This window comes from Sciurus carolinensis, chromosome 9, assembly GCF_902686445.1.
Source record: "Sciurus carolinensis chromosome 9, mSciCar1.2, whole genome shotgun sequence".
Taxonomy (NCBI): domain Eukaryota; kingdom Metazoa; phylum Chordata; class Mammalia; order Rodentia; family Sciuridae; genus Sciurus; species Sciurus carolinensis.
In genome coordinates, this window is record NC_062221.1 from 94,421,203 (window position 1) to 94,433,725 (window position 12,523).

At 38.4% G+C, this 12,523-nt stretch overlaps 1 protein-coding gene across 9 annotated transcripts in view; it reads right to left on the reverse strand.

Moving 5' to 3' along the window:
- Positions 1-12,523, reverse strand: part of St3gal6 (ST3 beta-galactoside alpha-2,3-sialyltransferase 6) — a 55,043-nt gene that overhangs the window by 41,108 nt on the left and 1,412 nt on the right. For 2 of the 9 annotated variants that reach the window (XM_047563315.1, XM_047563313.1), the window contains exons 2-3: positions 5,152-5,212; positions 1,753-1,872 (exon numbers count right to left, since the gene is read on the reverse strand). The exons of 2 other annotated variants lie outside the window; for them this stretch is intronic. The gene's annotated coding sequence lies outside the window, so the exon portion shown is untranslated. Of the gene's footprint in view, positions 1-1,752; positions 1,873-5,151; positions 5,213-6,947; positions 7,022-12,523 lie in introns of all 9 variants that reach the window. 5 more of the 9 variants (XM_047563316.1, XM_047563317.1, XM_047563314.1 and 2 more) reach the window with 4 other exon arrangements.

A 12,523-nucleotide genomic window follows, 5' to 3' on the forward strand; every position in this document is an offset into this window, starting at 1 on the left:
AAACAAAATAAAGGTATTGTGTCCATCTACAAATAAAAAAGTGTAAAAAAAATATGAGGCAGGTCTTAATTTGGAGCACCTTATAATTTATTATTACAAATAAGCCAATATATGCAATATATATGAAATCATGTAATCTTAAATTTACTTCCTAATATCAGTGAATTAATACTTAAGGCAAAGTGCATTGAGTCAAATTCACTTCTTGGTAAACTATCTCTGCATGGTGTTTTACCTTCTAGTGTAACCTGTTGATTTTTTTCAATACAGAATTTCCCAGTGCTCCTTGATGTCGGATACTATTCTAGGCACCAGTAACACAGTTATGAAGAAGAAAAAAGTTTACAACCAAGCAAGAGAGACAGACATCAGCAAGTCATTCACAAGCAATTATCAAATTACGGTTGTGGCATGATTAACAAATGTAGGAACTGACCTAGGTAGGGAAGGGCAGGAAGCATCTCTGAAAGATGAGCAAAAGTGAACCAGATGAAACAGAGTGGTAAGGAAGAACATTCCAGACAATAGGAAACAGCACTGACTACTATTTTGAGATGAGAATCAAAATGGTACCCTGGAAGAACTGAGCTTACTGGTAGCAAGGGTGGTGGTGAAAGTAATACCAGCTGATCTGTGCCTACACATGCACTTCACATGCACCAATTCTACCATATAATGCATAAAAGTTTGGATTATTCTTTTCAAATTCCATAGAATATTCTATCAATCAAATATAACACTATGAAATATTAAGACAAACAATAACCCAGTCTCACTCCCAGAGTCTTGATAAATGTATGGTTATTAGTTAGAATCTACTTTGTTAGAAAGTATTACACAGATTGTTTCAGTGTTAATGTAATAAATTCTCAGGAACCTATTAACCAAAATAACCGTATCTTCTTAGATTTTTAAAAATACAGATTTATGTCCCCAGGAAAAAATCACTATCCTAAGTTTGATAGCTACCCAATCCACTTTTATTACATATACACACATTCATAAAAGTTATATAGTATACGATGTCATTTTAAATGATGTTTAAAATTTACCTAGCAAACACATAATATTCTACTACCTTTAAGGTCTACCATATAATGCATAAAGGTTTGGATTATTCTTTTCAAATGCCATAGAGTATTCTATCAATCAAATATTTCACAGAGTTATCTATTTCCTAGAGTAGACATTCAGGTTGTTTTCAGAGAATTGCTTATTTAAGTGTTATTTTAGAGTCAAATATCTTCTTGCCAATCCAGTAAAAACAGGTGGCTTAGCCATCTAATCCTTCAAATTGTTAGAAATACTTTAAGATTAAAATTTTATTTTCAAACAGTCTCTTCCTAAAACAGAAACCTTTCAAGTCATATAAAAATACCTAGATATTTATAATAGATGAATCTTTGAAAAGTAAAAGTAAACTGTATTTAAAATGGGAAAATAAATTTCTAGTTTATGTGAATCTATAATAACCATGTTGGTATGGTTTGGATCTGGAATGTCCCCAAAAGTCTTGTATTGAAAGCATGGACCCCAATGTAGTAAGGTTTGGAGGTGGGGCTTGTAAGCAGGGATTCATCATGAGGGTTCATCAGCTACTGAGTGCACTACTGAGAGGCAGGGCCTAGTTGGAGGACGGTCACTGGAGGGGGCACCTGGAAGGGATTCTCCACACTCCCTTCTCTCTGTTTCCTGGCTGCCAGGAGCTGTGCAGCTTTCCTCTGCCACACCCTTCCACCATGGTGTTTCTACCTTGAAGCCAGCAGACTATGGACTGAATCCTTTGAAACCTTGAGCCAGAATAAAATTTTCCTCCTCTAAGGTATTCTTGTCAGGTATTGTGGTCACAGGATGAAAAGCGGACAAACATTCCTATTGAAACAAAACATAATGAAGAGAAAGTAAGTACAGAAAATAGTCTTACTACAACCACTTTCTCTTCATGATAACTGCACAGGCTGGGGAGAACAATCAGCCTGTTGTAGATAAACACACCAAACGTTTCTCTGGAATACTGCATCCTCTGTTCTGACCAGAAAATAATGCAAGGCATAACTTCACAGAAAGGTTACCAAATTTTTTAGAATCAAAGAATGCAAAGTGCCTACTATCTGCAAGAGACAATGTTCTAACAATTGACAATTAAAGCAATACAATGCCTGTTCTGGGATATTGAAGTGGTTAGACCTATAAATGCTATAACTATAAACAATGATCTGTTCACATTAAAGGTGATTTTTAGCTCAAGACATTGTAACAAGGTTTATTATCAAATATAAACTAAAGTCAGGGTTACATGTAATGATTCATTTATAGGATTCCTATAATTTTAGTATTATTTTCTGTAAAAAAGAATCTGAGAAAACCTCAAAAGGTAGACACTTCAAAATAATGACTGTATTCTTCACACTATGAAATAATCCAGTCAATAAAATACAAAAAAAAAAAAAAAATGAAATTGAACAGAGTCATTTCTTTTCTGAGAAGGAGGAAGAAAAAGTCTCTTCTAGACCATTTCCAAGGACGTATACACCATCCCTAAGAACAAAAATAAAAAAAGAAATCTGGGCTGTCAACGAAAGAAGTTAACACCAGCACACAATGGGGGTCACATGGAGTCCAACTATTTGGCCCCTTTTCACAAACAACTAGAAAATGTTTCAGCACATTCCATAGGCAAGCCAGTTAGAAGTTCCCTGGTTCAAGCCCCAGAAATCCTCGTGGACTGAGGAGAACTCCCAGGATTGAGGAGGCAATCCTGAATGGCACCAAATTTCATCCCACACTTTTTTTTTTTTTATAGAAAATATTCTAAGCAAATGGGAGCAGTTCCATCTTTGTCTACCCATCCACGAATCCATCTGGGATATTTACTATCTGTCTATCATGGACCATGGAATCACAGATGCAAGGCCTGAGCTCAGAGGTACTAAAGCTACTTCACTGTAGTAGGCATTTAAGCACACAGTTAAACATAATATAAACACCCTTAATCTCTTAACTATAGGTTGCAAGAGCACTATTTTACAATTTTTCAATTGTGCAAAATCTGGTATATTATACATAAGACAGGATCAGCCTAAACTTCCCTCTCCAAAGATCTACCAAGGGTAAACACCAGAAACTGGAAGCTGAAAGGGTCCTAACAAGAGAATAACAAATAGCATGTAGATCAGAAACCAAAACTGACATCATTTAAACTTCTGAAAGTTTCCTAAATTTGTGATGTTTTTTAATGACTTGAAAACTTTCCCATGGTGATGAATAATAATTGCTGGCTTTTGCACAAAAGGGAAGAGGAAGTTGGGGAGTGCACATCCACTCTGCAGTCACTCCAGGCTGGGGAAGTCAGAGACTAAAGGACAGTCTGTGCTAAGAGCATTTAAAAGAAATGTCTCCAGCAGAGTCCCTATGTCCCCAAGGGAGGGCAGGACCGCAGAATGCAGGAATTGGCCAGAGCCCATGGAATCACCCTGGGGATTTCACTACAGTACTCTCCTTGTGATTTCCCCTAATGCCAGAAACTGAGCCCAGAATTTAAAAAATATAAAAGTTGTAATGCGGTTTGAAACCAACCTCTACTAAAGAAAGTATATCCAGGGGGCCTTTATTACTAATGAAAATCTAATGGTTGGCCTGCTGTTTGATCTAAGGACTTTTTTATTATCTCAAATGAGAACTAATCTTTGATATGCATTAAGTGCAGAAAAATGAAGCCTTCTTTTAAAACATGCCGACCTGTTTGAAAAAGTGGCATTTCATTTTAGAAATGTGGTAAGTTTCCCTCTGTGTTTCTCTCTCTCTCTCTCTTTCTGCTAACGATGATTTTGAACCAGAGAAACCAGGAGTAACTGCATCAGGGATATGGTGCCAGTGTGGGTCTATGAGGATAGGGAAGGACACTTCAGGAGAGATCCAGATGAGGGGCAGAAGGGCTGATGTGCAAAGCTCAGGCTGGGGCACCTAAGGAAACCAGAGAGACTTCCTCTAAAAGTGTTAGTGAAAAGCTGAGTGGAGAAATGAAGGAAAAGCCATGCAGGGCTACAGAAACTCCTGCCTTCCCATGGGACAGGGACGCATCGCAGACAGCAGCAACCAGGGGTAAGAGAAGCAGTCTGAGTCAGTTCAGAGAAAAGCAGCTTGGATAGGGTGTAACCACTACTCAGTCAGGCAATCCCAGGTCTCGGGTCCCAGGTCTCAGGCCAGGTGTGTTCACAGGAATGAAGAGAACAGGGGTCAGAGCACCCAAACCTGGAAGATGTTCCTTGTCCTGGGGCTACCAGAACAAAACACAACAAACTAGGTGGCTTAAATCAACTGAAATACACTGTCTCTCACTTCTGGAATCTAGAAGTCTGAACATTGTAGGGGAAAATCTGTCCTTGTCCCTTCCAAGCTTTGGGTGGTTTGCTGGCAAATTTGAGCATTCCCTGGTTTATAGGTGTAGCACTTCAATCCTCCGTCTTTCCATGGTGCTCTCCCCATGTTCTGTCCTCACAGGGACACCAGTCGCATTGAATAAGGGACCTACCCAACTCCAGTGTGACCTCATTTTAACTTAATGACCTATGATGTAACCCTCTTTCCAAATAGGGTCACTACTTAAATGCTGGGTGAGTAGGCTTCAATCTATCATTTTAGGGGTGCCACAAATAAACCTATAACATCCTCCTAGGCAGACCCAGTCCTCATGCTTGGCAAGGGACACTGATGCTCTGCAGCCATTCAGAATACCTGGGTGCCCATGATCAATGTTAAAGGGAAATGAACACCCAAAAATCTAACCATATGGTAGTAAAAATCAGAATAGTAGTTACATCTGAGGAGAGAAATAGTGACTGAGCAGGAGCACATGGTGCCCTCCTGGAAGTTTGGGAACATTCTACTTCTTCACAGGGAGGCAGCTTATCTGGATATGCTTACTGTGAGAATATTTGTTGGCATACTCACATGATTTGTGTACTCTTATATCTGATATAGTTCCCTAAAACTCTATTAAACATTAGAGAAAATAAAGCTTTCCATGGAACAGGGATCCAGGAAGCCCAGGTATAATCTTAGAGAGAGGCCTTATCTGGGAGGAGTCACCCAGCTGGGAATGAGCAGCTCAGCCCTGTTGGTTCAGACGCTTGAGTGGTCAGGTAAACTTACCGCTCGAGAGGGGTGCAATCCTAGGAGGCTGGTGTGTAACTGGAAATGCCAAAGTAAGTCACTTAGAAGAAGAAGAAGAAGAATGTAAGGGCCAAGAAGTCTATATGGTTGAATCAGCAAATTAAAAACTTCTATAGGCAAATTCACAGGAGATAATTAAAAAATCGTTTGATAAGCACAGGCTCCAAGTGAGGATACATTCTGCCCTGAGTTGTGCTAGAAATATGCTGAGACATTCTGCCTTGCTCTCTGTTTTCCTAGCCACCTCTCCCCCACATTCCATTTTCAGGTTAATTACAGTTCAAGTAAGTTCCAGTGCTTTCTCTCTTCTTTTTTAACCACATCTAATTCTTCCTGGGGAATTTTAAGCTCTTATGGTTAGGGTAGGTTGGGTTCTGTTGCTTAATTTCCAAGAAAGAAAAATCACCATCAAAAGACAAGAGTGAAAAGCTACTGGGCAGTTGTAATCCCAGCTGCTCAAGAGGCTGAGGCAGGAGGATCCCAGGTTGAGACCAGCCTCAATAACAGCAAGATGCTGCCTAAAAATTATAATAATAATAAAAAAAAAACTGGTGATGTATTTCAGTCCATGAATTCAAACACCCAATATTGAAAACAAAAACAACAAATAAACAATAAAAAACACAACTACTAGGCAATACCAGACTTAGTAGAAATCATATTTGGGGAGTAAAGGCAAAAGGTTTTCTAGCATTAAATATAATTCAGATGTTTAACATCAGATATTACATAAACTGAATAACATATTGATAAATCAAAGGATAGGTAAGAGGAAGGAAGCCAAAAATTAGCAGCAATGGCAACAGATACAAATCAAACACTGATCAAAATGTACCTGTAAGTTTTGTGAAACACGTAATTGTTCAAAATCAAGTTGTAAGTAGAAGCACTTGGCCTTCTAATGTGTAAAATGTCTCAGGAGGTACTGAAAGTTTCAAAGACATGAATTTGTAGTGATCCCCTGACTGTTCTCATTGGATGTCTCCATCCTGTGAAAGTTCAATTAACCTATCGAATTTCATTTAGACTCCCATGCCTCACAAAATGCAAACAAAGCATGGGAGTCTAACCTCCTTTAAACTCAATTAGATAGAATTTAACTAATGCTTTTATCATTTTCTTATGAGAACAGTCATTGAAAGAGATGTATTACACTCCATATGTAAAATACATATCCACTTTTAGAATCAATGCACAGAATTTGCCTATTAATAACTGTCTACATAGACCTACTTCCCTAAGTGCATAGTTTTCTAGAGAAACATAAATATGTAGACCACAGGCCTGAATGCTGATCAGACTGGCTCCTGTGACCTCTCCTGCCTCATCTCTAAAGCACTTAACTAAACATTGTGCTTTAATAACACCAAACTTCCAGTAGTTCTCCATCCTCCTCAAAACTCAGTGCGCTTGATCACGTTGCTCCTGCTATCTGGAATGTGGTCCTGCCCTCCTTTCTCCCACCAACCACCCAGTTTTTCACAGAGCACTTTCCTGCTTACTTCTACAATGCATCTGTGTAAGGACATAGACGAGCCTAAAAAAGAAAGCATATATAAAGCTGTTTCAAGAACAGGGATAACTGTAACCATCACATTTTTAAACCATAGAAAACCTCAGATTAAAAGACATTTAGCTTTTAAATAGACATCTGGAGAGCAAAGTTTTTATTTGTTTAGTTTATTCTGAAAAATCCATAGTCCTATTGGACTAACAGATTTTTCTCCCCAGCTCCACTGAAAGCATGCACATATACACACACTTTGTATCCTTACTGTGTGTCCATGGATCACTATGGATAGTGCAGTGCCTGGCACATGCTAGATGCCCCAAAATTTGTTGCTATTCACTGGAGAACAACAAAAGAAACATATAACATAGGCAGTTATAATATAATCCAAAGTGAAGTTAGGTGCTAGAAGCAAAGGTGAGAAAAAAATGTAGTTATATAAGATCAGTCAGAAAGGCTTTCTGCAGGAAGTTAATATTTAACTATTTGAGGAAGAACAGAATTGTAACAGCTATAATATAGAGCTGCAACTAATAATTGTAGATAACGTTGATTAAACATTTGATATTTGGCAGAAACTGTGCTGAACGATTTATGTTTCTTTTCAATAATCATCATCATTACTTTTTAATCATCGACCTAATCATCCTAACAACTTTGGTTAGTATAATGTGCTGTGGACATTATTTCACATAAAATAAGGAAGGTAAGGTTTGAAGAAGTTAAGCAACTTAGGACTGGGGATATAGCTCAGTTGATAGAGTGCTTGCCTTGCATGCACAAGGCCCTGGGTTCAATCCCCAGCACCAAAAAAGTTACAAAAAGTTAAGCAACTTCTTCAGAGTCGTGGGGTGAAAGGTCTTGAAGCTGGAAATGGAATGAAGTTTATAATCTGGCTTGGACAGGAGGGTGTGAGATGGAAGGGGTAAGGCCCTGAGTCTCTGAGGGGAAAAACCCAAGCTAAAATTCTGGGAAGTCTGCCCTGACTTCAGGGTCAAATGGGAGAGTTAAAACAAAGTTCACTACAGGAGTGGGCAGAAAACTTCAAAGACCAGACCAGTGGGAGAAATTCTCTTCCCTCTGTCACAAACTTCTCTGGACTCCTACAGCTCTGCCACCCTGATGAGAACTTTTTGTCCCCCAGGGCATCTGTGTCTTATACTAGGTTAAGTGACACCTAATACAAATCTAAAAATATCATAATAAGCAGTGGGAACTTAAGCAATGAAATCTCATGAAATACTTGAAAATAAATGCAAAAAATTGCGGACATGAGATATTATACTATTAAAGAGGAAAGTGAATTGTTATAAACATTGTTGGTGCATATATTTCCTCGGCAATTCAAAATTCAAGAATATTCATTCACTGACATTTACATACCAATATCTTTTTTGTAAACTATGATTTTTTCAGAAAGAACAAAAATTTTTTTCCTAGGGTTTTATTTAATATGTACAAATCAACAAGGATGAACTTGTTTTCTCTAACGGGTAATGTTTTGAGATAAGAAACTGATAATCATAATAACTATACAGATAAATGATGATCATTGTAACAAGGTTAAAAAAGAGCTAATAAATTAACATTGCAAATGAATAAATGGACCTTGAGTTGTCTGACAAATATTTGCTAAATAAAGAATATGCTGAATATCATGTCAGATTGAGGACATAGAGGTGAACATTAGAAGGCACCACAGCTGTCCTCTCACACAGAAATATATTCTAGATGGCATGTCACCAAAACAATCTGAAGAAAATGGAAAGCTAAAAGTGAATTAAGTTACACTAACTATGTAAGTTAAGAAACAAAAGAGAGAAAACTAAACAGAGAAAGTTTTAAAACGGTGATGGTTAAACATCCTAGAATCAACAGGTAATTGATTAAGTGCTAGAACTTCTGTTCATTTCTGATAAACTGGTACTATTGGCTTATCAGATAAGTTTTGTGCCACTTGAAGACTGCCAAGATCATATATAACATGGCTAAAAATGAAATTCTCAGGCATATGTAATCCCATGGCAAATACTAGAGATCTATCTATACGTTTCCATTTATACTGTTCTGCACAGAGCATAAGTCTTCACTGAAGGCTGCACAGGAGCCTGGGGGGAAGGAGCAGGAACTCAGAACTACAAGGCAAGGTCTTTGCATTATTTGGAATATTGCCTCTGGCACCAGTATTGTCTTGTAAATGGATACTATGATTTGATTGGGATGAGATAATTAATTTGTGGCATTGAATTTCAGATGTTATCAGTCAACTCAGAGACTCTGTGGAGAGATTCAATATTCAGTCTGAAGAGTGATTGGGACACAGAACTAGTGCTGCAGAGTTTCTCTGCCTGAAGGTGAAATCAAGCAAGTATACGAGTTATTTCAGAGGATTTGAGGAATACTGTAGAGTGTCCTGTGAGGCCTGCCCCTTCGTATGGATATGCTGTTGCCCAGGCCTACGGAAGGGGGGAAATCAGTGATGACTAATGAACAAGGAGAAGAAAGGTCAACCAAGAGTGAAAGTGTGTGTGTGTGTGTGTGTGTGTGTGTGTGTGTGAAGTCCACTGCCCACTGAATCAGTCCCTAATTAAATATCTCCAGTGGCATCCCATTCTAATTAGAATACAATTCAAACTCCTTTCCAAGTTTGAAAGTCTGCCACCCTCCTATCTCACTGACCACCGTTTTTCACTCCCTGTTTGCACTCTTCTTCAGGTAATCCAACCACTCTCCTGGCACATTGGTCATCAGTGTCTCAAATACCGCCAATCCACCCATGCCTCAGGACCTCTGTGGCTGCTATTCCTTCTGTGGGGAATGCTCTTCCTTGGTCCCTGTTTGTTACACTCCCATGTTGGAGTTGTCTTTGCCACACTGATTCTTTTGAAATATGCTTTCCATTTATGGAAATGTACTTCATTTATTAATTGTTTCCCACAAAAACACAAAGCTCTATAAGAGCACAGTTCTTGTTTTGTTCAACACTACACAACTCTCTCTCCATCCCTCAAGCACATCTGTTATTTGGTGAATACTCAGTAATACTTGGGTGAACATAAACAAAGTCCCACCTGGTGGATGAAAATTCAGAATGTCACCACTACAAAACTACTCTCTTCTCTTGTTGTCCTGCTTCCCAGCACAGTGACTCATAACCATCCCACCTCCAGGCCTGCTCCTACAACCTATGGAAGGTCAGAGTAACTATACATCTATGAATCCATCTTCAGTTTCCTTGCATCTCCTCTGGAGGCCTTGTTCTCATTATCTAAAGATCTTTCCATTCCCAATGAGATTAAAAAATAAATCAATGTTTATAAATCCTTCAAAGTCCAACATTAGGTGCTACTGAACAAAATAATACCATTTGCATATTTTATCTTTGACTAGGGGTATCAGAAGGGGAAAGAGAATGAAGGAGAAGACAATCTTTCCATTCGGCTTTTTAGTATTTATAAGAAAATCTCCTAAGGGCTGGGTACTACTTTCCTTTCCTCTCTCCCCCAATAATGGTTCAGGAAGAGGAAAGTCCCCGATGTCAAAACAGAATGTTGTAGCAGTACAAGATAAGTTAGCCATTCCTGTTGGTTGGGCAAAATCTCTCCCAGTAAAGAAATATGGACTTAGGGAAGACAGCCAGATCCTACTGGCTCCCTACTCCCAGAATCCCTTTTTAGCCTGACTATACTGCAGTCAAGTCTGATGCACTACAGCTGATTCTGGAACGAGGCTTCACCATCAGGAGAAAGAGCTCCTGCTTCCCCAGAATGGTGAGGGAACTGTTTCCACAAACCGATATGAAATCTTAACTACAAGTTTACTGCTGAAACAGTGTAGGGCCCAATACATACATTCTATTCCATACATCAAGCTCCCTCCAAATTAGACATATTTTATCTAATACAAGGCTATTATACAATTGTGAGGATGGGAATATAACCCTGAAAAGACTTCTGCCAGGCAAGATAAAGCTGATACTTGAAGGATGAGAATGAAAATACATTCAGGAAGAAAAAGACTTTGAAATAAAACCCATTGATGATACTACAATCTCCTGGATTGACCAGACATAGCACACCAAAGTGGCACATCAAAGATGTGCAGAATATAGAAACTATCTAATTGGCGAAAATCTGAAGCTGTCAAAGGGAACTATGCAAAGCAACTGTCGGAGAAGCTCAGCCTGAGGGTTAATTAGAAAACTATATCTAGATCAAGGTATTTGTAAATTGAGTGAGTGTATGTGTGTTCATGTGCATGCGTGTGCTTGTGATCAAAAGCAAAGGAGAAAAACATGGACAAAAAATGGAATAATTTGTGAAGAGTGTGCTGTGCAGACCTCCTGAGATTATATAAAGCAGGAATAGAGACAGATCTTCATATGATCCATTGAAACTCAACCTGGAGCAGTCTAATAGAGATAAAAATTCCTGTCCTGGGGGATATTGGGAAGATGAAATGAAACAGAATATGAGAACATACGGGAGATCATAGTGCCATATATATGCTCCAAGCTTCTTTCACCTCCTCAATAAACAACTAGAATGCATGTTAAACAGATGTCTGGTCCTCAACCCTGGATGGAATAATAATTTCCACGGAAGCTATCTGGCAGGCTGTATGGTTAGCCAACAATGCTTATCAGAGAAAAGTAGGAAGCATGGGATTATTCATCTCTGTTCCATGATGTGGAACACAGAAATATCTCCAACAGAAGAAAATGGTTGTGAAATTCAGTCTTTTGTCACTGAGTTCAGAATGGGAAACATGAGAACTACAATTTCACAAAAAAACAAACTAATGTATTTTAAGAGTATGTCTCTTAATGGCATTCTTCTGCCAATACTGTCTATTCTTTCTGAGTCTCAAAGATTTTTTATTGATTTGGTACAGAATAACAAATTCAATATCTCCAATAAATCTACTGAAGTTTTATTAAAATTGCAGCCCCATTTAATTGCACCACTAAATGAAGACAATAAAATCTGGGACTGACATTCAGGGACCACTTAAAAGTACTTTTCAAGGAAAACATTATCAGGTAATGAATAACCATCTCTCCCTTCCCACTTTATAATAAAGGAAAGTTTAGGAAGAAAGATCAGGGCAATATGAACACTTTCTAGAAAACTTCTCATAAAATTGCCATTATCTAAAGTGCCTCCAAGGAGTCATTATTCATAAAAGAAAAAAAAAAAAAAAAAGAAAAGAAAAGAAAACACTAAGTGTATTTTTGCAGATCTCGATTTGAAAAACAGTCCTTAGCAGAAAAGGAAGCAATACAGACCAATTTATGAATGTCAAGTTAGCATGCTTTCAGAAGGAAAATAACCTGGCACCCTGATCAGATCTTCACAAATATTTAATATTTCTATGTAAATAAAAAGACAGTTTCATGACCTGCAGTTGGGAAAAGAAGTATGAAGACAGGAAAGGCAAATATTCTGGCTAGCGTAATAGATGGGAGTTAGGACTCCTGAAGGTCAGTGTGGACACCAGGCAAAGAAAAAGAAGAGCTTCCAGTTGCTCTGCAGAGATGGTTACCTTAACCATCTACCTAATCATAGTACTGAGGAGGTCCTCTTACAGCAAATATGACTTGTGGTTTTAGAATCTGTGTGGCTTCTGAATCGCTAGCATTCACTATGTCTTCTCCACCCCCACCCTCACACAATTTATAAATATTACCTTTGAACAGTTTGTTGCCCTCCCACTACCCACAAACCTGCCCCGCTGAAAATCCTAAAAGGTGTTTTGGGTTTGTTTTTGGATACTGGAAATCGCTTTTTATAGATTTGCTTCTAGGCCAAAATAACAGCACACAAAAAAGGGGCTGAGTCG